At 37.4% G+C, this 26,016-nt stretch overlaps 1 protein-coding gene across 4 annotated transcripts in view; it reads right to left on the bottom strand.

Moving 5' to 3' along the window:
- Window positions 1–26,016, bottom strand: part of CRH (corticotropin releasing hormone) — a 200,799-nt gene that overhangs the window by 164,674 nt on the left and 10,109 nt on the right. For all 4 annotated transcript variants that reach the window (XR_011543375.1, XR_011543376.1, XM_070631567.1 and 1 more), the window contains exon 3: window positions 1,877–1,976. The gene's annotated coding sequence lies outside the window, so the exon portion shown is untranslated. The remainder of the gene's footprint in view (window positions 1–1,876; window positions 1,977–26,016) is intronic.

Here is a 26,016-nt window from a genome sequence, read left to right as displayed (position 1 = left end):
TGGTCCAGTAACAACAACATCTGCCTGGCTTAACCAAGGAGGGAGTTCCTAAAGGTGGTGTCATTTGAGCTTGCTCTTCCTTTTAATGCCTATAAATCAAAGTTTTCACTGTTAACAATAAAAACAAGCATTCATTTTCATACGGTTCACCAGTTTTATATGACTCCTTATACAAGAAACTGGTAAGAGCGTGTTGCTTGTGGGCAGAGGCACTGGAAGTTCGGAGAGTAGGAACCTAATGGGCTGGCATAGGAAATGACTTCCTTTTTACTGTACATTTATCCCTTTTTCATCTTGTACATTTATTCCTTTTTTTTTTTTTTTTGAGTGAAAGACTTTTTTTTCTTTTTAGGTAAAGATTCGCCCTGAGCCAACATCTGTTGCCAATCTTCCTCTTTTTTTTCTTATCTCCCCTCCCCAAAGCCCCAGTACATGGTTGTATATCCTAGCTGTAAGTCGTTCTAGTTCTTCTATGTGAACCACTGCCTTAGCATGGCAACTGACAGACAGGCGGTGTGATTCTGTGACCAAGAAGCGAACCCAGGCTGCCCAAGTGGTGAGTGCCAAACTTTAACCACTAGGCCACCAGGGCTGGTTCTACATTTATTCCTTTTTTATTTAAGAAACTAATATTAAAATAAATTTAAAAACAAATGATTCCAGATCCTCTTTACAAAGACTCCCTAAATGTGTGATGGTCTGAAAGATACACCAATTGTCTATAGTTCCTTATACTCCTTTTATTCAAAGGACATAAAAGCAGTCAACGTTCCATGTCAGAAGCATTAATCAGATAACTACCAAAGCACTTTGTCAATTTGAAATTCTAACCATCTCTTCTGAGGACATTGGTTTTATAACTTTGAAATCTCCCTCCCTGCTAATCACCCCTTAGCACACAAATATAAAGAACTAATATCAAATCATGCAGACAGTACAATTTTAACAAGGCTTCCTCCCAGACATGATTAAATCAAGGTCTTGGTCTTGGTAAATAAGCTTACCAAGATTATGAGAGAGCCCGAGTCTGAGGTCACTGGTCCACAGCATCTCTGAAATGGACTCAGACCTGAGGTTTGTAACCTAAAGAGAACAGGACCCAGGAGAGGAGAGGGCAAATGGTACAGAATCAGAAAGTGCCAGCTCTGGTGACTCTCTGGCATTATCCTAAGCACCCAGTCTGGCCTGGACTCTGGTGCTGGTGGGAGGAGAGCACAGCAGAGGCCCCAGTCCAAACACAGTAGTCAGAGGACAGGGTTCCCTGGGGAAGTCACTCCTTTTCTCTGAACATAAACTAGAAGGGGCAGCACCATCAAATAAGGAAACACTGGCTTTTTCTAACTAAACTTATGCTTTATCACTCTTGGCAGACAGCAAGTTTGTAAGTTATCGTTTTTTGTTCCCACTAGTTACTACTAAACAGATTAGAAAGGACATCATAAATATTGAGATATCCTTTCAATCTTTTATTCTCCACTATTTAGATGGTATTTCATTCAGATCTTGTTTTCTCCTGGGAGGCACTGGATCTTATTCCCAAAATACTGAGGTAGATGATTTCCCTTCTTTTTCTACACATGATAACTAGGAAGCACACGGCCGTGAAGAGGATTGGGACCAGTCATTGGGGTACGATGGGAAGGGAGCAAATACATGTGCCAGGGTACATCACAATGTCTGGGAAGTTCTGCCACACTTTTTATATTCTTCCCAGGAAGGCATTTTGTCTTTTCAATTAAATTAACACTCCCTGCAATTCAGGCACCCTCTTGTCTTTTTATGGCACTTGATATTCTGTCACATTAGGCATTCACCAAGTGTTTGTTGACTCCTTATTTAGGCAAACTGGAAAAGGGAAAAAATAAAGATATCCTACCATGTGTCCATTTTCAAGGCTGCAAATAGCATGAGATGCTGTCACCGAGGCTTGGTAGAAAGCTGCAGCACACAGTTTACACATATGGCTGACCTGGGAGCTGTAAACAGGGAGAAAAATATAATGTAACAAAATGCTCTCAACACTTATTTGCTTAGAAGAAATTACTATTTGGAAGGTATCCATAGTGTCTGCTAAATCATTTGTGATTAAATACATTGTCAAGGGAATAAGCCCTTTTGTTGCATATTGTAAGAAAATAGCTTTAAACAAGATGCCAAGAGGAAGGAAAGAACAGAGAAAGGATATGTGGTAAAATATCCTTTGTTAAAATGGTAGTTGCCATTTCCCCTTTATTTTTATAGTTGTTAAAAGTAATGAAGATAACAAAAACTAACAGCCTCTAAATATTTCAAACTACATATATTTATACATGCAATCATACAATATTGCCTTATTTAATAATTATTTTTACAACAGCTATATGAGATAATTCACAGAATTGCCTCAAAGGGATCTCTAACTGCTCTAACAAAAACTTAGAAAATAATGGAATTCCTCCATAAGAGTATTTCCAACAAGTCAGTTATGAACTAGTTGACTGCGAACTTTAACCTAGCTAACAACATCCTGTGTTTACTGGAAATACCGATACAATGCTTCAAGCCAAGTGGGGCAAGATGGGCAGTTGGACTTTCTCTCTCCAAGAACCCATAAGAAGCGAAAACAGGAGGTGAATGCAGCAACATCACCACCATCTTTAGGCCAGACAAGGAAGGATGCGGCTAGAGGCTATTGGCATGCCTTCCTCTCCAGGTCCTGCCTCCTTGACCTTCTCCTTGCCCCATGCATGTCTCTCTATTACATTTTCTCTGCCAAGAGCCATCGTTCTCTATAGTCTAAGCTCACATCATTTCTCCCTGGAACTAAGGCAGCTGTCTCCTACCTATCTGGACTCCTTGCTTCCAGTCTCTTTCCCTTTCTCTGCCACTAGAGTGAACTTTCTCAATCTACAGGCTTAAGTCACTTCATTTTATCAGCTCCTTAATTCTTATAGCTCCTGGAGAGCAGGAACACTGTCTTTCTCACTCCTATATCCCCAGTGCTAGCGGCTCCTGACACACAGTAGGTCTTCAGTAAATGTTGGTTGACTAAATACAGCACAAAGTGTGAAACGCAAACCCCTTCACAACCTGGCCCCACCTGATCTTCAGAGCCTCATTTCCTGCTCTCTTTCCAAATGTTTCAGCAGTTCTGAATTGTTATATTTTCCCAAACACATGATACACTTTCACATCTCTGATCTTTGATGAAGCTACTCTCTATTGCAAATATTCCTCACCCATTTCTATCCTGTCATCTCCTGATTCATCTGGTGAAGTTCAGACTGATACGCATTAAATGAACGAATGAACTAATAACTCTCCTGAGGTACCCTGCCTCTATTCCTGCATCTCACTTGCAGGAATCCCCTGTCAACACTGTCCTCCCAGTCTCACTCCTTCCTTCCAAGATTCATATTCCACTACATCTTAATATTAACTAACCTAGCTATGTGATCCTGAACAAAATTCAGTTTGTTTTTAAAAATGTGGTTGGGAGACAGATTCAGGGCTGATGCCAACCTGGATCTCTGTTTTTAATACTCTCATTCTTATTTCTCCCACTTTCCGACAGAAGATCTGGAAATGAGTAAGTATATCATGTATTCAGGAAACAGAAGAACAATTCAGTACATATGAAACACTTTGTGCATGGAGGAGGAGTAGGAAAAGGGCCAGAAAGGTAGGTTTGGGCTGTATTATGCATACATCCATGCGTCATGCTTCATTGAATATCATTTAACAAGCAAAATAAACAGCTAATGGGGAAGAGGAATGGGTGTGCGTGTGTGTGTGTGGAGGGTGGCCCACTGTTAAAGACAGAGGCAATCCTACTCACATCTGAAACACTTAATTCCCAAGGAAATTGAGCAGAGCAGCCAGTGGAGGACGCACGCATTTGGAGTCTTGTTTACAACTCCAGGAGGACTCAGCCACTGCAGAGAAAACTGGCTTCCCCCACCAAGCCTGGGGTGATGATGAGATTGCCAGAGGGGGAGCCAGAGCCAGAGCGCACTGACTCTCCCCAGCACTGAGAACCACGCTGCTCCCTATGGGATCTAACCCACCAGCTGACAAGAGCCAGCAAAGAGTTTGTGGACCACGCCTGAACAACTGGCTCCTATTGAGACAGACTGAACGAGGGAAAAAAACCTAAAGAGAACTTTAATAAAAATCTAATGATAATTCTTGGGTAGATTTATTTAAAGGGAAGAAATATGTTCTGGCAAATTAAAAAATAAACACCACTTTTGAATTTAAAACTTCAAGCGAAAAACAAAGTAGTAATTAGAAGCAGTAAGCTAGATCTACAAGATCAAATGGAGAAAACAGCTGATGACAGAGACAAAAATACAAATTGAAAAAAATTTTCCTGAGCTGAGAAAAAATTTGATATTTCCAATAGCAGGGACACCCCTAAGTACCAGCCAGGATTAATGAAAACTGACACATATTTAGGAGCATCCTGGCGATATTTCTAAATTTCAGAGATAAAGAAAAAATCATACAAGCTTCCAGAGAGAGATGAGGTTATTGAAAAAGAAAAGAGAATCAGAACTGGTATCATATTTCTCATTGATAGTACAAGAATCCAGAAAAAAAGGTGGGGGGGGAGGGGTGAATACTATTTAGAGACTTTTGAAAGCCTAGAATTGTGATCCAAGAATTCTATGCCTGGCCAGAATATCATTTATAAGGAAGCTGGAGAGCCCACTCATTGGTGGGCCCCATCTCTCTGGGACTTACTTCCCTCACTTTGTCTATGCCTGAGTGAGTACTAAAGCTTTGAGTTATGTGCTATCATGGCTCTGGTGTGGCATGTCTTGACATGAATGCCTTTAAAGAAGGGAAGAGTGGGCCCAGCAGTGAGCAGGGTCAAACCACAAAAAAGGTCAAAGAAGAGCATTTTCAAACAGAAAAGGACTCAGAATTTATACCACTTATGCACCTTTTCTGAGGAAATCATTCACGACAGAATACCTCAATCAAAAGAAAATTAAATCTAAATAATAAACTCACTGTAGGAGAAAATAAACTATAAGAAATAATGGTCATCCATGAATCTAGAAAAATATATAGTTATTTAAAATACATGGTGGTATTATGTTTATATATTACATAAGAAAAACAGCATACTTCTCAAGAACAGGAATGGAAAGCAAAAGATGGGGTGAATAATATCTTCAAAGTGCTGAGAGAAAGTAACTGTCAATCTAGACCTGCGTATTCACCTAAACTATCTTTCATTAACTAGGGTAACTAAAGATACTTTCAGATAAGCAAAAACTGCAAGAATATGCTATCAGGAAAACTTAATGAAGGAATTTTATAAGAACATACTTCAGGAAGAAAGAAAATGACCCCAAAAGAATTTTTTAAGAGACAAGAAGGAAAAATGAGCCAAGATATTGGTAAATACCTAAGCAAAGTGGTAAATTTAAACATATTACCTATAACTATAGTAATGTCTAATTCAGGAGTTCAAAAAAAGATAAAAGTAAAATACTGACCAACAATAGTAAATAATTTGATGGAGTGTGATCAAAGTTCAGAACCTTATACTATTCCATAGGGAGCATTAAGATTTTTTTTCTTCTTCTCCCCAAAGCCCCCCAGTACACAATTATATATTCTAGCTGTAGGTCCTTCTGGCTCTGCTATGTGGGATGCCACCTCAGCATGGCTTGATGAGTGGTGCTAGCTCTGCACCCAGGATCCAAACTGGTGAAACCCTGGGCCACAGAAGAGGAGTGCACAAACTTAATCACTTGGCCATGGGGCTGGCCCAGGAATGTTAAGATATTGATTAACCTTTGACTTCACTAAGTTAAATACAAATGGGAAAAAGTATAGGTAAAACCTTGAAAAGAAAAGAAAAACAGTGTCTAATTTCTAAACAATTAGGAAAAAAAAGAACAGAAGAATAAAAACAAACTATCATTCAAAACAAAGAGAGAGAAACATAAGAAAGGAGAATAACAGGACAAGTAAAAAAGCATGAAGACAATTAAAACCCAAAGATATCCTAAATTCCAGTGAATATTAATGGATTAAACTTCTCAATTAAAAGATAGAGATTGTCAAGTGGATTTTTTAAAATCCAGCTATATGCTACTGACAAGAAATATACCTACATTATAAAGACATAGAAAAGTTAAATGTAAAGGAAGAAAAAAATATATTCCAGGAAAAAAAGAGAACTAAGTGAAAACCAAAGTATCACAAATCAAAATGTTGTGAGAAGCTGTGAAAGTATTACTTGAAAGGAAGGTTTATCCCACAACTAGAAGGACACGCAACTAAGATATACAACTGTGTACGGGGGTGGGGGTTGGGGGAGATAAAGCAGGAAAAAAAAAAAAAAAGACTGGCAACAGTTGTTAGCCCAGGTGCCAATCTTTAAAAAAAAAATTTAAAAAAAAGAAAGAAAGGAAGGTTTAGTTTTAAATATTTACATATTAAAAAACAAAGTCTAAAAATTAGTGAACTTAAGTTGAGCCTGTGAAAGAAAAAAGAATAACAAAACAAAATCTAAGTTGAAGGAAGATTAATAAAAGAGTAGAAATTAATAAGATGGAAAATAAAGATAAAATGGACAGCATCAATTAAGCCAAAAAATGGATCATTGCAAAAACTAATAAAATAGAAAATCCTCTGGTAAGATTGATCAAGAACAAAAAGAGAAAACAAAATAACATTAGGAATGAACTGATGGACATAACTTCAGACAATGAGGAGAAGTTTTAAGAAACTATTATGAAAATTTATGCCAATAAACTTGAAAAGTTAGAAGAAATAGATAAATTCCTAGAAATATGTATCTTACCAAAACTGTTTTGAGAAAAACGACTTCATCTTATAAGATGGAATCAGAACTTTACAATCTCCTCACAAAGAAAATACCAAACCCAGATGATTTTATAGGTGAATTCCACCAAATTTCCAAGTTATCAGATGTTCTAATCTTATACAAATTACACCAGAGATCAGAAAAAGAGGAACAATTCCCAATTTAGCCAGTGAAGTTTCTATAACATTGATATCCAAATCAGGATACAAAGAGGAAAGACCCACCTCATCCGTGAACATAGACACAGAAATGTAAATAAAATGTTAGGAAACTAAATTCTTCAGTATAAAAAAAGATAATATACCATGACGAAGCTGGGTTCATCCCAGAATGCAAAATCTATGAAATACATGAACATAATTTACCACACTACAAGATTAAAAGAGAAAAAACTATATGATAATTTTAATTGATACATAAAAGTTTTGATAATATTCAATGCTAACTCATTAGAAAAGTTCTCTGCAAACTAGGAGTTCAATAGAATTTCCTCACCCTATGCAGGACATCATTCTTGCGATGAAACATTATAGAAGGATTCCTCTGAAAATCAGGAATAAGACAAGGATACCTACAATTACCCATCTACTCAACATTTTACTGGAGGTCCTAACAAGTGCAGTAAGAAGAGAAAAAGTAAAAAATTTAGGGTTTGCAAAGGAAGAAACAGAAATATGATTTTCATAGATGATATTATTTTATGCATAATAAATAAAAATAAATTATTAAATTAATAAGAGTTCTTAGCAAGGTGACTGGATATGAAATCAATATTCAAAAATCAATTGTACTTGGGGCCAGCCCCGTGGCTGAGTGGTTAAGTTCGCACTTAACCACTTAAGTCATTAAGTTCTCCACTTTGGTGGCCCAGGGTTTCACGGGTTTGGATCCTGGGTGTAGACCTAGCACTGCTCATCAAGCCATGCTGAGGTGGCATCCCACATAGCAGAGCCAGAAGGACCTACAGCTAGAATATACAATTGTGTACTGGGGGACTTTGGGGAGAAGAAGAAAAAAAAGATGGTAACAGATGTTAGTTCAGGTGCTAATCTTTAAAACAAATTTTTTTAATTAAAAAAATCAATAGCACTTGTACACACTAGCAACAGTTAAAAACATAGTCTGTTAATATAATTTATAAAGAAACAAATATACATAGTACCTAGAAATAAATATAAGACAAGCTGTATAAGATGTTTGTGGAGAATAACTGGGTCATTAAAGAAAGCCTAAATAGAGATATGTATCATGTTAATATAGAGAAAGATTCAATAATGTTGAGATGTCATGACTTTTCCCAAAACTGATGCAAATATTCCAATAATAATCTCAACAGTGTTTTTACAGGAATTTAAACCAATTCTAAAATACATTTCAGAGAGCAAAAGCCTCCCCAAAAATAAGAGTCCAGGACCAGACAGCTTCTCTGGAGAATTCTACCAAACATTCAAAGAATTAATACCTATTCTTCTCAAACTATTCCAGAAAATTGAGGAAGATGCAGTACTCCCTAACACATTCTATGATGCCAACATCACTCTGATCCCCAAACCTGACAAGGACAACACAAAGAAGGAGAACTACAGGCCGATATCACTGATGAACATAGATGCAAAAATCCTCAACAAAATTCTGGCAAACTGAATACAGCAATACATCAAAAAGATTATACACCATGATCAAGTGGGATTTATACCAGGGACACAGGGATGGCTCAACATCCACAAGTCAATCAACGTGATACACTACATCAACAAAATGAAAAACAAAAACCACATGATCATCTCAATAGATGCAGAGAAAGCATTCGACAAGATCCAACACCCATTTATGATAAAAACCCTCAATAAAATGGGTATAGAAGGAAAGTACCTCAACATAATAAAGGCCATATATGACAGACCCACAGCCAACATCATACTCAATGGACAAAAACTGAAAGCCATCCCTCTGAGGACAGGAACAAGACAAGGCCGCCCACTTTCACCACTCCTATTCAACATAGTACTGGAGGTGTTGGCCAGAGCAATTCGGCAGGAAAAAGAAATAAAAGGAATCCAAACAGGTAACGAAGAAGTAAAACTCTCGCTGTTTGCAGACGACGTGATCTTATATATAGAAAACCCCAAAGAATCCATAGAAATAATCAGCAACTACAGCAAAGTAGCAGGGTATAAAATCAACATACATAAATCAGTAGCATTTCTATACACTAACAATGAACTAACAGAAAAAGAACTCAAGGACTCAATCCCATTCACAATCACAACGAAAAGAATAAAATACCTTGGGATAAACTTAACCAAGGAAGTGAAGGATCTATACAATGAAAACTACAAGACTTTCTTGAAAGAAATTGACGACGACATAAAGAGATGGAAAGACATTCCATGCACATGGATTGGAAGAATAAACATAGTTAAAATGTCCATACTACCTAAAGCAATCTACAGATTCAATGCTATCCCAATCAGAATCCCAAGAACATTCTTCACAGAAATTGAACAAAGAATCCTAAAATTCATATGGGGCAACAAAAGACTGCGAATTGTTAAAGCAAACCTGAGCAAGAAAAACAAAGCCGGCGGAATCACAATCCCCGATTTCAAAACATACTACAAAGCTACAGTGATCAAAACAGCATGGTAGTGGTACAAAAACAGGTCCACAGATCAATGGAACAGAATTGAAAGCCTAGAGATAAAACCACACATCTATGGACAGCTAATCTTCGACAAAGGAGCAGACGGCCTACAATGGAGAAAAGAAAGTCTCTTCAACAAATGGTGCTGGGAAAACTGGACAGCCACATGCAAAAGATTGAAAATTGACCATTCTTTTTCACCACACACCAAAATAAACTCAAAATGGATCAAAGACCTAAAGATTAGGCCTGAAACAATAAGTCTTCTGGAAGAGAATATAGGCAGTACACTCTTTGACATCAGTTTCAAAAGAATCTTTTCGGACACTATAACTCCTCAGTTGAGGGAAACAATAGAAAGAATAAACAAATGGGACTTCATCAGACTAAAGAGCTTCTTCAAGGCAAGGAAAAACAGGATTGAAACAAAAAAACAGCTCACTAATTGGGAAAAAATATTTACAAGCCACTTATCCGACAAAGGGTTAATCTCCATAATATACAAAGAACTCACACTGCTTAACAACAAAAAAACAAACAACCCGATCAAAAAATGGGCAGAGGACATGAACAGACATTTCTCAAAAGAAGATATGAATATGGCCAATAGACACATGAAAAGATGTTCATCATCGCTAATCATCAGGGAAATGCAAATCAAAACTACACTAAGATATCACCTTACACCCGTTAGATTGGCAAAAACATCCAAAACCAAGAGCGACAAATGTTGGAGAGGTTGTGGAGAAAAAGGAACCCTCATACACTGTTGGTGGGAATGCAAACTGGTACAGCCACTATGGAAAACAGTATGGAGATTTCTCAAAAAGTTAAAAATAGAAATACCCTATGACCCAGCCATCCCACTACTGGGTATCTATCGTAAGAACCTGAAATGAGAAATCCCAAGAGTCCCTTGCACCCCTATGTTCATCGCAGCATTATTTACAATAGCCAAGACGTGGAACCAACCTACATGCCCAGAAACTGATGATTGGATAAAGAAGATATGGTATATATACACAATGGAATACTACTCAGCCATAAAAAAAGACAAAATTGGCCCATTCACAGCAACGTGGATGGACCTCGAGGGTATTTTGTTCAGCGAAATAAGCCAGTCAGAGAAAGATGAACTCTATATGACTCCACTCATAGGTGGAAGTTAGTATATTGATAAGGAGATCTGATCGGTGGTTACCAGGGAAAAGGGGGGCTGGGGGGAGGGCACAAAGGGGGAAGGGGTGTACCCACAACATGACTAACAAAAATGTACAACTGAAATCTCACAAGATTGTAATCTATCATAACATTAATAAAAAAATAATAAAATAAAATAAAATAAAATAAAATAAAATAAAATCGGGGTCGGCCTGGTAGCACAATGGTTAAGTTTGCACACTCCACTTCAGCGTCCCAGGGTTCGCCTGTTTGGATCCCAGGCACAGCCCTTCGAACTGCTTGTCAAGCCATGCAGTGGCAGGCATCTCATATATAAAGTAGACAAAGATGGGCAGAGATGTTAGCTCAGGGCCAGTCTTACTCAACAAAAAGAGGAAGATTGGCAACAGATGTTAGCTCAGGGCTAATCTTCCTCAAAACAAAAAACAATCAAAAATAAATAAATAAAATAAAATTGTTTCTTAAATATAATATAGGATTCCTTCCAAATCTTCCAACATTTCACATGTATCACCCCAATTATCACCTCCCTTCCACTCTCCTCCCTTCCTCACATGACCACCTCTATGAATGGAAAAGCTCCAAATTAAGAGAATGACTCTCCAATTCACACAACTTGGAAACCCCAACTGGTAGCCTTTCCGAAAGTGCTGTGTGGGGAACAACATGTTAGCGTTATTACTTGACAGCAAGATTATTGTTTGTATCGTTTTTCTGACAATGCCTGAGATTGGCAAATTACTTAGACTGAGAGTTAGCATCCACAATAATGTTCAAGATCCTGCGTTACAAATAAAATTACATCCCACTATCAGAAAAGATTTCTCTTCTAGGCCAACCTCCAACACTCATGATTAAAGAAAATTCTAGGGAAGGAAGCCTTGCACAGCTAGAGTTAACTGGGGGAAAGCAAATGTGATTCTTCCCTAAAGCATTCGTTTCTGGAGATGCCGATCCTTCCCACTGATCAACACTCTTCTAAAGCACTTTTCTACTGGTTTTCCTGCTACCTTTTTTCATAGATTAAGAGGTCAGTGACATTATCAACTATTGCAAAAGAAGCTTCGGGCAAAGTAAATGGAGGTCTTTTTATCTTTAAAAGGTATTTGGCTAAGCAAGTTTAATATTTTGCCTACACATGAATATAGTATATATTATTATGGGGTTTGTAATTTATCAACTTATATGATTCAAATCCCCAACCTTCAAATTCTCTTTATCTCTTTTAAATTCCTCCAATGAAATCTAAAAATAAAATTGATGTTCTATTTTAGATCTTTTTCTGTATATAGACTTCTACGTCTTAAGCTAATGGTCTTAACTATTTTTAAATATCACACTTTGGTTGTGATAATTTGCATATGAGGTATTTTTAGAGAATAGTTTGCATCATAAATTTAAAAACTCCAATTCTATTAAACTGAAATTTTGATAACTCAAAATGAAGGGTAATGTGAATGCCTGGAGACACCTCCAAAATAGTAAAAGATAAAGCAATCTGCTATTTAAAGGATGTAACAACCACACTGAATACTGCTTTCAATACTAGTAATAAAAGCTAACATGCATCAATTACTTTCTGGGTTTCAGACACTGTGAATACATTTTCACATTTAATCCTCAAGAGAGCATGAAGAGAGGAGTGACGTCAGCAACATGGCTGAGTGAGCAGTTTTCTTTGTCTCTCTCCCTTCGAACTACAACTAATTGGACATTCATCGGTCAACAAAGGATATCCACATAGAACTTCAGGATGCCTGAGAGACCCATGCTGCTATACATTGGAAGGTGGATGGACTTCCCCCGAGGAGGAGGTGGAGATAGTTGAAAACTCTCCAACTCCCAGACAGCCTAGTACCTACAAGTGACTTTCTACCAGCTGATATGCCCATAGCATCACCATGGAATCAAGGGTGGGTGTGCACGTGCGCATCAGCGGCGCATCAGCAGCATGACTGTGGAAACAGGTGATACAGCCCTAAGCCCCCCACGATTGCTCCTTAGCCCAGTGGGAAAATCCATGGTCCCACAGCAGCCACAGGGAAAGCCTCTACTCAGCCTTAGCCAAGAGGCCCTGGCCAGCACTCAGATTGCTGGTAGGCCCTGAGGCAAAAAGGGGCTCCACCGTTTGAGCAACCTGCCGGCCACATTGAACAAACAAAGCCCTGCTGCAGCCCTCAGGGAGCGAGGGAGACCCAGAGGGACCATGTGAGTGGGCAGTGACAATCTGGAACCCCAGCCTGACTGCTCCCTGTTCCAAGGGGAAAATCCATGGTCCCACAGCAGCTGCAGGGAAAGCTTCTGCCCAGCATTAGTGGAGAGGCTCCGCCCAGTAATCACAAGCCTGGAAGGCCCTAAGGTAGAAGTAGCACAGCTGGGTGAGCTAACCACAGTCTGCAGTAGATACCTATAACTCTGCTGTGGCCCAGAGTGGTCAAGTGAGATCTTGCAGGACCTGACAGTGGCAGAGCTGTGAGTCTAGGTGAACCTGCTCCCAGCCACTGTGAAAGCCCATAACACCACTGCAGACCCTAAGGAGGGAGTGTGTCTAGGCAGTCTGTGAGAGTAGGCACCAGCAAACTGAGGCCCCCCTTGAGACTGTCCCTACAGCTGACGAGAGACCCCACAGGGCCACTGCAATCACAAGGAGGGGCCCAGGCTCGGTCAGGAATAGCTGACAGGGATACTGGTCGGTGCAGATTACACAGCTGCTGCCCACCTCCCACCACCAGTAGAAGCAAGGGGAAGCAGTAACCAAACTCTATCTCTATGCAGATGCACAAATCCATGCCATCAAGCAGTATGAAAAAATATATTAGATCTCCAGAACAGAAGGAAAATGACAAGTACCCAGAAAACAATCCTGAAGACACTGAAATCTGTAACCTAAATGACAATGAATTCAAAATAGCCATCATTAAAAAACTCAATGAGTTAAAAGAGAATACAGATAGACAACTCAACGAGTTCAGGAGCTATGTCACAAAAGAGCTTGATACTATAAAGAAGAACCAATCAGAAATGTTGGAGATGAAGAACACAATGGAGAAGATTAAGAAAAATCTGGACTCTCTGAACAGTAGGGTAAATAAAATAGAAGACAGAATTAGCAATTTGGAGGATAGGAATATAGAAATGCTGCAGATAGAGGAGGAGAGAGAACTAAGACTAAAAAGAAATGAAGAAACTCTCCGAGAAATATCTGGCTCAATTAGGAAATGCAACATAAGAATTATAGGTATCCAAGAGGGAGAAGAGAAGGAGAAGGGGGCTGAAAGCCTGTTCAAAGAAATAATGGCTGAGAACTTCCCAAACCTGGGGAGAGAGATGGAACTCCATGTGACAGAAGCTAATAGATCTCAAACTTTATCAATGTAAAAAGACCAACCCCAAGGCATATAGTAGTGAAGCTTGCAAAAGTCAATGACAAAGAGAAAATATTAAGGGCAGCAAGGCAAAAGAAAATAACCTACAAAGGAACCCGCATAAGGTTGTCAGCAGATTTCTCAGCAAATACCTTACAGGCTAGACGAGAGTGGAATGATATATTCAAAACTCTGAAGGACAAAAACTTGCAGCCAAGAATACTCTATCCAGTTAAAATATCCTTCAAATATGATGGACAAATAAAAACTTTCCCAGATAAACAAAAGTTAAAGGAGTTCATCGCCACAAGTACCCCCCTACAAGAAATGCTCAAGAAGACCCTCATACCTGAAAAAACAAAAAAAGGAAAGGGGTTACAAAACCCAGAGCAAAGGAAATAAGTAGAAAGACAAAATCAGAAAGTTGCAGCTCTCCATCAGAACAGGTTAGCAAAGGCTAAATACAACATTAAAGATAAAAGGAAGGGAAACACCAAGAATAAATATAATCTTGTCATTTTAACCACAAACTCACAACACAAGAAGGGAGAAAAAAAAATCTGACAATAACAACCTAAAAGGGGAAGAGGAAAGGGATGGAATGGCTTAATTTAAGGAAATAAGAGGCTACCAGAAAATGGACTATCTCATCTATGTGATGTTTTATACAAACCACATGGTAACCACTAAAAAAATAACAAGAATAAAGACACAAATTACAAATAAGAAGAAAGCCAATATAGAAACCTACCTACCTGAATTGGTAGTCCAAAAATCATGGGATGAGAAACAAAGGAAATGCAAGAGAACTAGAAAATAAGCAATAAAATGGCAGCATCAGGCCCCTGCATTTCAATAATCACTCAAAATGTAAATGGATTGAACTCTCTAGTCTGGATTAAAGAACAAGACCCAACAATATGCTGCCTCCAGGAAACACACCTCAGCCCCAAAGACAAACACAGACTCAGAGTGAAGGGATGGAAGACAATACTCCAAGCTAATAATGAACATAAAAAAAAAAGTTGCCATACTTATATTAGACAAAGTAGACTTCAAAGCAAAACGGATAAAGAGAGACAAAGAGGGGTAGTTTATAATGATAAAAGGGACACTGCACCAAGAAGACATAACACTTATAAATATATATGCACCCAACACAGGAGCACCAAAGTATGTAAAGCAACTATTAACAAAACTAAAAGGAGATATCAACAACAATACAATAATAGTAGAGGACCTCAACACCCCACTGACACCAATGGATAGATCATCCAGACAGAAATTCAACAAGGAAATTGCAGAATTCAAAGAAAAACTAGACCAGATGGACTTAAATATATATAGAACATTCCATCCAAAAAGAGCAGGTTACACATTCTTCTCAAGTGTGCATGGAACATTCTCAAGGATAGACCATATCTTGGGAAACAAAGCAAGCCTCAACAAATTCAAGAGAGTTGAAATAATATCAAGCATCTTTTCCGACCATAATGCTATGAAACTAGAAATCAACTACAAGAATAAAGCTGGGAAAGGGGAAAAAATGTAGAGATTAAACAACATGCTACTGAACAACCAATGGATCACTGAAGAAATTAAAGAAGAAATCAAATATTATCTGGAGACAAATGAAAATGAAAACATGCCATACCAATTCATTTGGGATGCAGCAAAAGCAGTTCTAAGAGGGAAATTCATTGCAATACAGGCTCACCTCAATAAACAAGAAAAATCTCAGATAAGCAATCTCAAATGACACCTAACAGAACTAGAAAAAGAAGAACAAACAAAGCCCAAAGTAAGGAGAAGGAGTGAAATAATAAAACTCAGAGCAGAAATAAATGAAATTGAAACAAAAAAGACAGTAGAAAGGATCAATGAAACAAAGAGTTGGTTCTTTGAGAAAATAAACAAAATTAACAAACCCTTAGCCAGGTTCACTAAGAAAAAAAGAGAGAAGACTCAAATAAATAAAATTAGAAATGAAGAGGAGAAATTACAACAGATACCACAGAAATCCAAAAGATTATAAGAGAATACTATGAAAAACGATATGCCAAGAAATTGGACAACCTAGAAGAAATGGATAAATTCTCAGACTCTTACAACCTCCCAAAACTGAAGCAGGAAGAAATAGAGAATCTGAATAGACCAATCACAAGTAAAGAAATTGAAACAGTAATCAAAAACCTCCCCAAAATAAAAGTCCAGGACCAGACAGCTTCTCTGGTGAATTCTACCAAACATTCAAAGAAGATTTAATACCTAGCCTTCTGAAACTATTCCAGAAAATTGAAGAAGATGGAACTCTTCCTAACACATTCTATGAAGCCAACATCACCCTGATCCCAAAACCAAGCAAGGACAACACAAAGAAGGAAAACTACAGGTCAATATCACTGATGAGCAAAGATACAAAAATCCTCAACAAAATTCTGGCAAATCGAATATAGCAATACATTAAAAAGATCATACACCACAATCAAGTGGGATTTATACCAGGGACACAGGGATGGTTCAACATCCACAAGTCAATCAACGTGATACACTACATTAACAAAATGAGAAACAAAAATCACAGGATCATCTCAATAGATGCAGAGAAAGCTTTCGACAAGATCCAACATCCATTTATTATAAAAACTCTCAATAGGAGTCAGCCCCGTGGCCGAGTGGTTAAGTTCACACGCTCTGCTTCAGCGGCCCAGGGTTTTGCTGGTTCAAATCCTGGGAGTGGACATGGCACCACTTATCAGGCCATGCTGAGGCGGCATCCCACATGCCACAACTAGAAGGACCCACAACTAAAAATGCACAACTATGTACCAGAGAGCTTTGGGGAGAAAAAGGAAAAGTAAAATCTTAAAAAAAAAAACCACTCAATAAAATGTATATAGAAAGAAAGTATCTCAACATAATAAAGGCCATATATGACAAACCCACAGCCAACATCATACTCAATGGGCAAAAACTGAAAGCCATCCCTCTGAGAACAGGAACAAGACAAGGGTGTCCACTCTCACCACTCTTATTCAACATAGTACTGAAGGTTTTGGCCAGAGGAATTAGGCAGGAAAAAGAAATAAAAGGAATCCAAACAGCCAATGAAGAAGTGAAATTCTCACTATTTGCAGACGACAGATCATATATATAGAAAACACCAAAGAATCCACTGGAAAACTATTAGAAATAATCAACAGCTACAGCAAAGTTGCAGGGTATAAAATCAACTTAAATAAATCAGTAGCGTTTCTATGCTCTAACAACAAACTAACAGAAAAAGAACTCAAGAACACATTCCCATTCATAATCACAACAAAAAGAATAAAATACCTTGGGGTAAAGTTAATCAAGGAAGTGAGAGACCTATACAATGAAAACTACAAGACTTTCCTGAAAGAAATTGATGACGACTTAAAGAGATGGAAAGACATTCCATGTACATGGATTGGAAGAATAAGCATAGTTAAAATGTCCATAGTACCTAAAGCAATCTACAGATTCAACGCTATCCCAATCAGAATCCCAATGACATTCTTCACAGAAATTGAACAAAGAATCCTAAAATTCATATGGGGAAACAAAAGACCCAAATCACTAAAGCAATCCTGAGAAAAAAGAACAAAGCTGGAGGCATCACAATCCTTGACTTCAAAACATACTACAAAGCTACAGTAATCAAAACAGCATGGTACTGGTACAAAAACAGGTGCACAGGTCAATGGAACAGAATTGAAAGCCCAGAAATAAAACCACACATATATGGAGCACTAATCTTCGACAAAGGAGCTGAGGGCATACAAGGGAAAAAAGAAAGTCTCTTCAACAAATGGTGCTGGGAAAACTGGGCAGCCACATGTAAAAGAATGAAAATTGACCATTCTTTTTCACCATTCACAAAAATAAACTCAAAATGGATCAAAGACCTAAAGATAAGACCTGAAACCATAAGGCTTCTAGAAGAAAATATAGGCAGTACACTCTTTGACATCAGTTTCAAAAGAATCTTTTCGGACACCATGTCTTCTCAGACAAGAGAAACAATAGAAAGAATAAACAAATGGGACTTCATCAGACTAAAGAGCTTCTTCAAGGCAAGGGAAAACAGGATTGAAACAAAAAAACAACCCACCAATTGGGAAAAAATATTTGCAAGTCACCTATCTGACAAAGGGTCAATCTCTATACTATATAAATAACTCACACAACTCATCAACAAAAAATCTAACAATCTGATCAAAAAATGGGCAGGGGACATGAAAAGACATTTCCCCAAAGAAGATACACGGATGGCCAATAGCCACATGAAAAGATGCTCATCATCACTAATCATCAGGGAAATGCAAATCAAAACTACACTAAGATATCACCTTATACCCATTAGACTGGAAAAAATAACCAAAACAAAAAGTCACAAATGTTGGAGAGGTTGTGGAGAAAAAGGAACCCTCATACACTGCTGGTGGGAATGCAAACTGGTGCAGTCACTATGGAAAACACTATGGAGATTTCTCAAAAAATTAAAAATAGAAATACCATATGACCCATCCATCCTACTACTGGGTATCTATCCAAAGAACTTGAAATCAGCAATTCCAAAAGTCCCATGCACCCCTATGTTCATTGCAGCATTATTTACAATAGCCAAGATGTGGAAGCAACCTAAGTGGCCATCAACTGATGATTGGATAAAGAAGAGATGGTATATGACCCAGCTATCCCACTACTGGGTATCTATCCAAAGAGCTTGAAATCAGCAATTCCAAAAGTCCTATGCACCCCAATGTTCATTGCAGCATTATTTACAATAGCCAAGATGTGGAAGCAACCTAAGTGCCCATCAACAGATGATTGGATAAAGAAGATGTGGTATATATATATATACAATGGACTACTACTCAGCTGTAAAAAAGAACAAAATTGTCCCATTTGCAACAACATGGATGGACCTTGAGGAAATTATGTTAAGTGAAATAAGCCAGATAGAGAAGGACAATCTCGGTATGACTCTACTCATATGAGGAATTTAAAAATGTAGACAAAGAGAACAGATTAGTGGCTACCAGGGGAAAGGTGGGGTGCGGGGTGGACACAAAAGGTGAAGGGTTGCACCTACAACACGACTGACAAACAATAATGTACAACTGAAATTTCACAAGATTGTAACCTATCATTAACTCAATAAAAATTTTAAAAAAAGAAGAGATGGTATATGTATAGAATGGAATATTACTCAGCCATAAAAAGGATAAAATCATCCCATTCACAACAACATGGATGGACCTTGAGGAAATTATGTTAAGTGAAATAAGCCAGATAGAGAAAGACAATCTCTGTATGACTCCACTCATAAGTGGAAGTTAAACATGTAGACAAACAGAACAGATTAGTGGTTACCAAGGGAAAGGGGGGGTGCAGGGTGGGTACAAAGGGTGAAGGGGTGCACCTACAACATGACTGACAAACAATAATGTACAACTGAAATTTCACAAGGTTGTAAACTATCATAACCTTAATAAAAAGTTTAAAAAAAAAGAGAGAGCATGAAGATACTGTAATTTTTCTTCATTTTACAGATGAGAAAATTGAAGACTATACTCATTATGTTAGTCAGTATATTAGTTCACTGGGGCTGCCATAAGAAGGTACCACAGACTAGGTGGCTCAAACAGAATAAATTTATTTTCTCATAGCTGTGGAGGCTAGAAGTCAGAAATCAAGGTGTCAGCAAGATTGACTCCTTCTGAAGGCTATGAGTGATGGATCTGTTCCAGGACTCTTTCACTGTCTTGTAGATGGCCATATTGTCCATGTCACATCATCTTCTCTCTGTGTATATCTCTGTCCTAATTTCTTCTTCTTACAAGGACACCAGTCATGTTGAATTAGGGCCCACACTAAGGCTCTAATTTTAATTTAATTACCCCTATAAAGACCTTATCTCCAAATAAGATCATATTCTGAGATACTAGAGGTAAGACTTCAGCGTATGACTTTGGGGAATGACACAATTCAGTCCACAACACTCATTGGCAGAACAAGGATGTGACCCAAGGTCTATGACTCCAAAGCCTAAACTCATAACCATTCTATTTTACTGTCTCGTGGTGGCTTGATTCCTCAGATTTTCCTGTCTTATATGTATTTATTTTAATTTCCTTACAAAACCATAAAATCCTTGACAGCAAGGATGATATCTTATTCCCTGAACAGATATTTATTGAGCATTAGTCAACAAATATTTGTCACTATTCTAGAATGTTCTAAGTACTGTTTCGGGCACTGGAGCTACAGCAGTGAGCATGACGAAATTGCTGTTCTCAAAGAGTTTACTTTGGGGAAGTGAAACAAAGCAGACAATAAAAATAAATAAATAAGTGCCATAAAGACAATAAAACAGGATAATGTGGTGAAGGTGGGTGGTTTCTTTAGATGGTGAGCTAGCACAAATGAGATTTTCTAATTAGATTATCATAAATCAAGGATTTCATGCAATGTGAAGGTTTATAAATAATTTCAAGGATATAGGTAATCAAGAGACTCAAAAGAAAAAGTCTGGAACATCCAGGGGAGCTGCCTACGTCCTTCCTCCCCACAACAGACATGTACTCTCTAGCCCAGAAAAATAAATGAGGTTTCTACGTGAGAGTCACAGGTCACTTCACATAGCAGGAGGAATGTCTACATTATAAACATGTCCATTCTCTCTCCCAGAGAGTTGTGTAGCCTACATGACATTCTCCAGGTAACCATGCCACATGTATCCATACATTCTGAGTTTATTTACTACAAATAATCCTTTAGCCAGGGACATCTTATTAACAAGATTCTGCAGATAAGGGCTCTTCTTCCTGGCAAATACCATTAGTCTATTTACTTGGATGTCCAGTTGACCAGGAGATTAGACAGATCACCTGCCTTCTTTTCTTTCACCTGGGAATATCCCTGTAAACAAAGCAAACGGATGACTGGCCACCTGATTTAACTCCTTTTTTCTTAAATGGTATGGTCAAGGAGCATTCCTATGTGGAAGTGGTATTTGGCCCATCACTTTTCATACTTCACAATTCTTACAAATATTACACATTATCAGCTATGCCACCACTAATTTCAAGTGGCAAACACCACACTTCCATTTCCAACAATACTGTAGACCAGATAACCTGAAATTTCTGCTACAAAACACAAAAATACTGGATAAAAAGGAACAAACATAATTTTGAATTCATAACTGACCTCTCATGAAAAGGAAACAATAGTCTCAAGAGCCAAAAGCAAAGAAAGAACTAAAAACCAGAGTGGACATCTTGAGAGCAGATGTGCTAGCAGCCCTGGGGGGTGAAAGGGATGGCGTACTACTGGTCTCTGTCACCTAGGGATTTGATTTTACCGCTCACAAGGAATAAGGCCTTGGTCCACATGAGGTGAGAAATTGAAACAGAGATGCCCAAAGAAGGGAGAATTTACAAAGGGCATGGATGAAAGAATAACCTAGAGAAAAAAATCCAACTACTAGCCGAAGGAAATTATAATAAAGAATCTTGTCTGACATGGCCTGGATCAAGTGTGAAAAAAAAATGTTTTTACTATATTTTAGCTATGGATTCCTTCTCATGTGGGTTTGGGGTTTGGATTTATAGAACCCAAATGATCAGGAGCCCCCAAACCAAGTTATTAATATAAAAAGGGTTCCATGATGATGATGAAGCAAATTCAAAACTTCTCTGGGAGGACATGCCCTACATACAGACAACATAGGATGCCCACAGATAAGAAGACTAGCGCAAAATTCAAATTTACCAAACACAAGAAAACCCAATCAGCAGACACAACAAAGGCAATATTAGACTCTCAGGAACTTCAGATAATAGAATTAACAGATGGAGACTATAAAATAAATATTCCAAATTATTAAAGAGTCAAAAAATGAACTTGAAGTATGAAAAGAACAAGATAGTATGTGAAAAGAACAGGCTTGAAAACAAAACAACTAGACTTCCTACAAAACAAAACTATAGTGTGTTCATTCAAAGTTCAACAGATAGTTTTTAAAGGCAGTTTAAATACAGCTCTAGGAAGAATTAGTGAACTGAAAATGGATCTGAGGAATTACCCTGAAGACAGCACACAGATAATGCAACAGAAAATAAGAGGGATTAAAACTTGGAGAATAGTATAAGTTCCAATTTATTTATTTGTAGTTCTAAGAAGGAAAAACAGAAAGTGGCAGAAGTAATATTCAAAATTATAATGATTAGGAATGTTTTACAGTTAATAAAAGACATGAACCATCCAATTCAGGAAAGAAATCTTAAGCATGATAAGTAAAAAGAAATCCACACTCAGAAACATTGTGGTGAAACTGAAGAGACCAAAGACAATGAGAAGAAGAACTTAAATGAGAGAAGAGAGAAGTTATGCAGGTTGGATTCTTCAGAAGCAAACAATGAGACAGAGTTTTGGGGACAAAGTGCTTATTAGGGATCAACTCCAGTAAAAGAAAGGGGGTGGAAGCAGGATTGAGCAGAGGAAGAAGTCACACTGTGATGTGGGCTGACAAAGCCTCAGTCAACCCAACAGGGACTCAGGGACAAGAATTATCCTTCAGGGTGTCCTGCATTGGGCTGAAATATGCAGACCTTTATATGACTACCTTCTTGGTCACAGAACGCAGACTGCCCCAGGAAGGATGTGATCTCAGGCAAAACAGCTCTCTGCAGCTGAGGCAGGCCCTGAAAGAGCTGACAGTAGAGGCTATGTGATGCTCCTGCAGCCGGACAGCAAGTCTCTCCATGAATGAGGATCTGGGAGGTATATCTTTGTATCTAACACAGAAGTTATCCACATAGGAATAATAATTCAAATGACAGCATTCCTTGACAGCAGCAACTGCAACAAAATATCTTCAAAGAACTAAGAGAAAAATAATTGGCAACCTAAATGTCACACCCAGCCAACTTACCATTCACAAGTGAGAATGAAATAAAGCTGTACAAAGAATAAAAGAGTTTACCACTAACTAATCTACTGAAAGAACTACTAAAAGATGTATTTCAGAAAAAAGAAAAACGAACCCCAAAGGGTGGGCTGAGATGTAAGAAGGACTGGGAAACAAAGCAAATATACATATGGCCAAGTTTGACTATATAAAACAATAGTGTTTTTAAGATGATTAATTTGGAGGGTATAAAAACAAAATGGAACTAAAATTCAGGAAAATAGTATTGTCTAAGGAAAAGGGGGCCTTTTCCAGAGTTAAAGCATCCTAAGATTCATATATTTGATATAAGGAACGTAAAGTTGTTGTTTAACCTTAGAATAGTTTTAAGACAATTACGCTTTTAACATTTGAAGGATCACCCTAAAAGGATCAAAACAGAATGCTCAATTTCCAAACTAGCAGAGAGCTAAAATGTAATAAAGAAAACTCAAATTCCTATCAAAATTCTAACATCATTTTTCACAGAAATAGAACAAGGAATCCTAAAATTTATATGGAACCATAAAAGACCTTGAATAGCCAAAATAATCTTGAAAAAGAAGACTAAAGCTCAAGGCATCACAATTCCTGATTTCAAACTACATTACAAAGCTATAGCAATCAAAACAGACACATAGATCAAGGGAACAGAAGAGAGAGCCCAGAAATAAACATGGTCAATTAATTTATGACAAATGAGGCAAGAAGATACAATGGGGAAAAGACGGTCTCTTCAATAAACAGTGTTGGGAAAAATGGGCAGCCACATTCAAAGAACAAAACTGGACCACTATCTTACACCATAAACAAAAATGAACTCAAAATGGATTAAAGACCTAAATGTGTGACCTGAAACCATAAAACTCCTAGAAGAAAACATAGGCAATAAGCTCCTTGACATCAGTCTTGGCAATGACTTTTTCGATTGGACACCAAAAGCAAAGGCAACAAAAGCAAAAATCAGCAAGTGGGACTACATCAAACTAAAAAGTTTCTGCACAGCAAAGGAAATCACCAACAAAATTAAAAGGCAACCTACCAAATGAAAGAAAATATTTGCAATTCATATACCTGATAACGGGTTAATATCCAAAATATATAAAGAACTCATAAAACTCAAGAGCAAAAAAAGAATCTGATTTAAAAATGGGCAGAGTACCTGAATAGACATTTTTCCAAAGAAGACATACAGATGCCCAATAGGCACAAGAAAAGGTGCTCAACATCACTAATCATCAGGGAAATACAAATCATAAACACAATGAGAACCTCACACCTGTTGGAATGGCTATTATCAAAAAGACAAGAACTAACAAGTGTTTGAAAGGATATGGAGAAAAGGGAACCCTAGTGCATAGGTGATAGCAATGTAAAATGATGCAGCCACTATAGAAAACAGGATGTAGGTTCCTCAAAAAAAATAAAAATAGAACTACCATATGATCCAGCAATTCCACTGCTGGGTATTTATCCAAAAAAAAATGAAAATACTAATTCAAAAAGATAGCTGCACCCCCATGTTCACTGCAGTATTATTTACAATAGTCATGACACACAAACAACCTAAGTGTCCACTGATGGATGATGGATAAAGAAAATGTGGTATATACACATACAAGGGAATATTATTCAGCCATAAAAAAGAAGGCAATCTTACCATTTGCAACAACATAGATGGACCTTGAAGTCATTATGCCAAGTGAAACAGTCACATAGAGGAAGACAAATAACATATGATCTCATATGTGGAATCTTAAAAAAAATAAAAAAACTGATAGAGAACAGATTGGTGGTTGCCAGAGGCAGGTGGTAGAGGATAGATGAAATGGATGAAGGTGGTCAAAAGGTACAAACTTCCAGTTATAAAATAAATAAGTCCTGGATATGTAATGTATAGCATGGTGACTATAGCTAATAATACTCTACTGTATATTTGCTAAGAGAGTAAATCTTAAAAGTTCTCATCACAAGAAAAAAAAATTGTAACTATGTGTGGTGATGGATGTTAACTAGACATATTGTGGTGATCATTTTACAATATATATAAATATAAAATCACTATATTGTATACCTGAAACTAATATAATATTATATGTCAATTATATCTCAATAAAAAAAGAAATAAAACTCAATCAAGCTAATAAAATGCAGGAGCAGAGAAAAATAGGTATAGAAAATACCAGATAAACAGAAAGCATAAAATAAGATAGAAATAAATACAAGTCAGTAATCACAATAAGTATAGTCTAAATGTATTAATTAAAACTCATAGACTGTCAGATTTGATTTAAAAAAACAAACCACCAACGAAATCCATCTATATACTGCTTACAAGAGACATATCTAAAGCAAAAGGACAGATACAGTTTGGAAATAAAAGATGGAAAAAGATAAACCAGACAAATACTAACCAAAAACAGCAATATAGCTACAGTACCAACAAAAGGATTATTAAGGATAAAGATAGTCACTGTTTTGATAAAAAGATAAAAAGAAAAATTCACCAGGAGGATTTAGTAATTCTAAATGTTCATGTTCTTTACTAACATAGCATCAAAATATGGAATGAAAATTTAGTGGAATTACACATTGATAAATCTATAATCAAAGCAGATTTCAACATACCTCTCAGTAACTGATAGATCAAGAAGATAAAAGAACATGGAAGATTTAAACAATATAATTAAGAAAATATCATTTTGGGTATGTCTTCACCGGTCTAAAATCTTCCACGGCAACTATTGCCTCTGGCATCAAATCCAAATTCTTACTGATCCTGAAAGTTTAATTCTACATTTGGTCCTGCCCTACCTTATCTAGCCAAGCTTATTTCCTACCTGTCCCCAACACAAATCAGCTATCCTAGGTAAACCAAACCATTAATGAACCAGAGAGAGGAAGCTCTATGGTGTAGCAATTACGCACCTGGATTGGGATTAGACTACAAAGGTTCAAATCCTGGTTCTACCATTTACTAACTGCATGACCTCAGGCAAGTTATTAACCCTTACAA

This window comes from Equus przewalskii, chromosome 8 (genome assembly GCF_037783145.1).
Source record: "Equus przewalskii isolate Varuska chromosome 8, EquPr2, whole genome shotgun sequence".
Classification (NCBI taxonomy): Eukaryota; Metazoa; Chordata; class Mammalia; order Perissodactyla; family Equidae; genus Equus; species Equus przewalskii.
The sequence above is the reverse complement of the archived record's forward strand: the minus strand, read 5'-3'. Positions and strand labels throughout refer to the sequence as shown.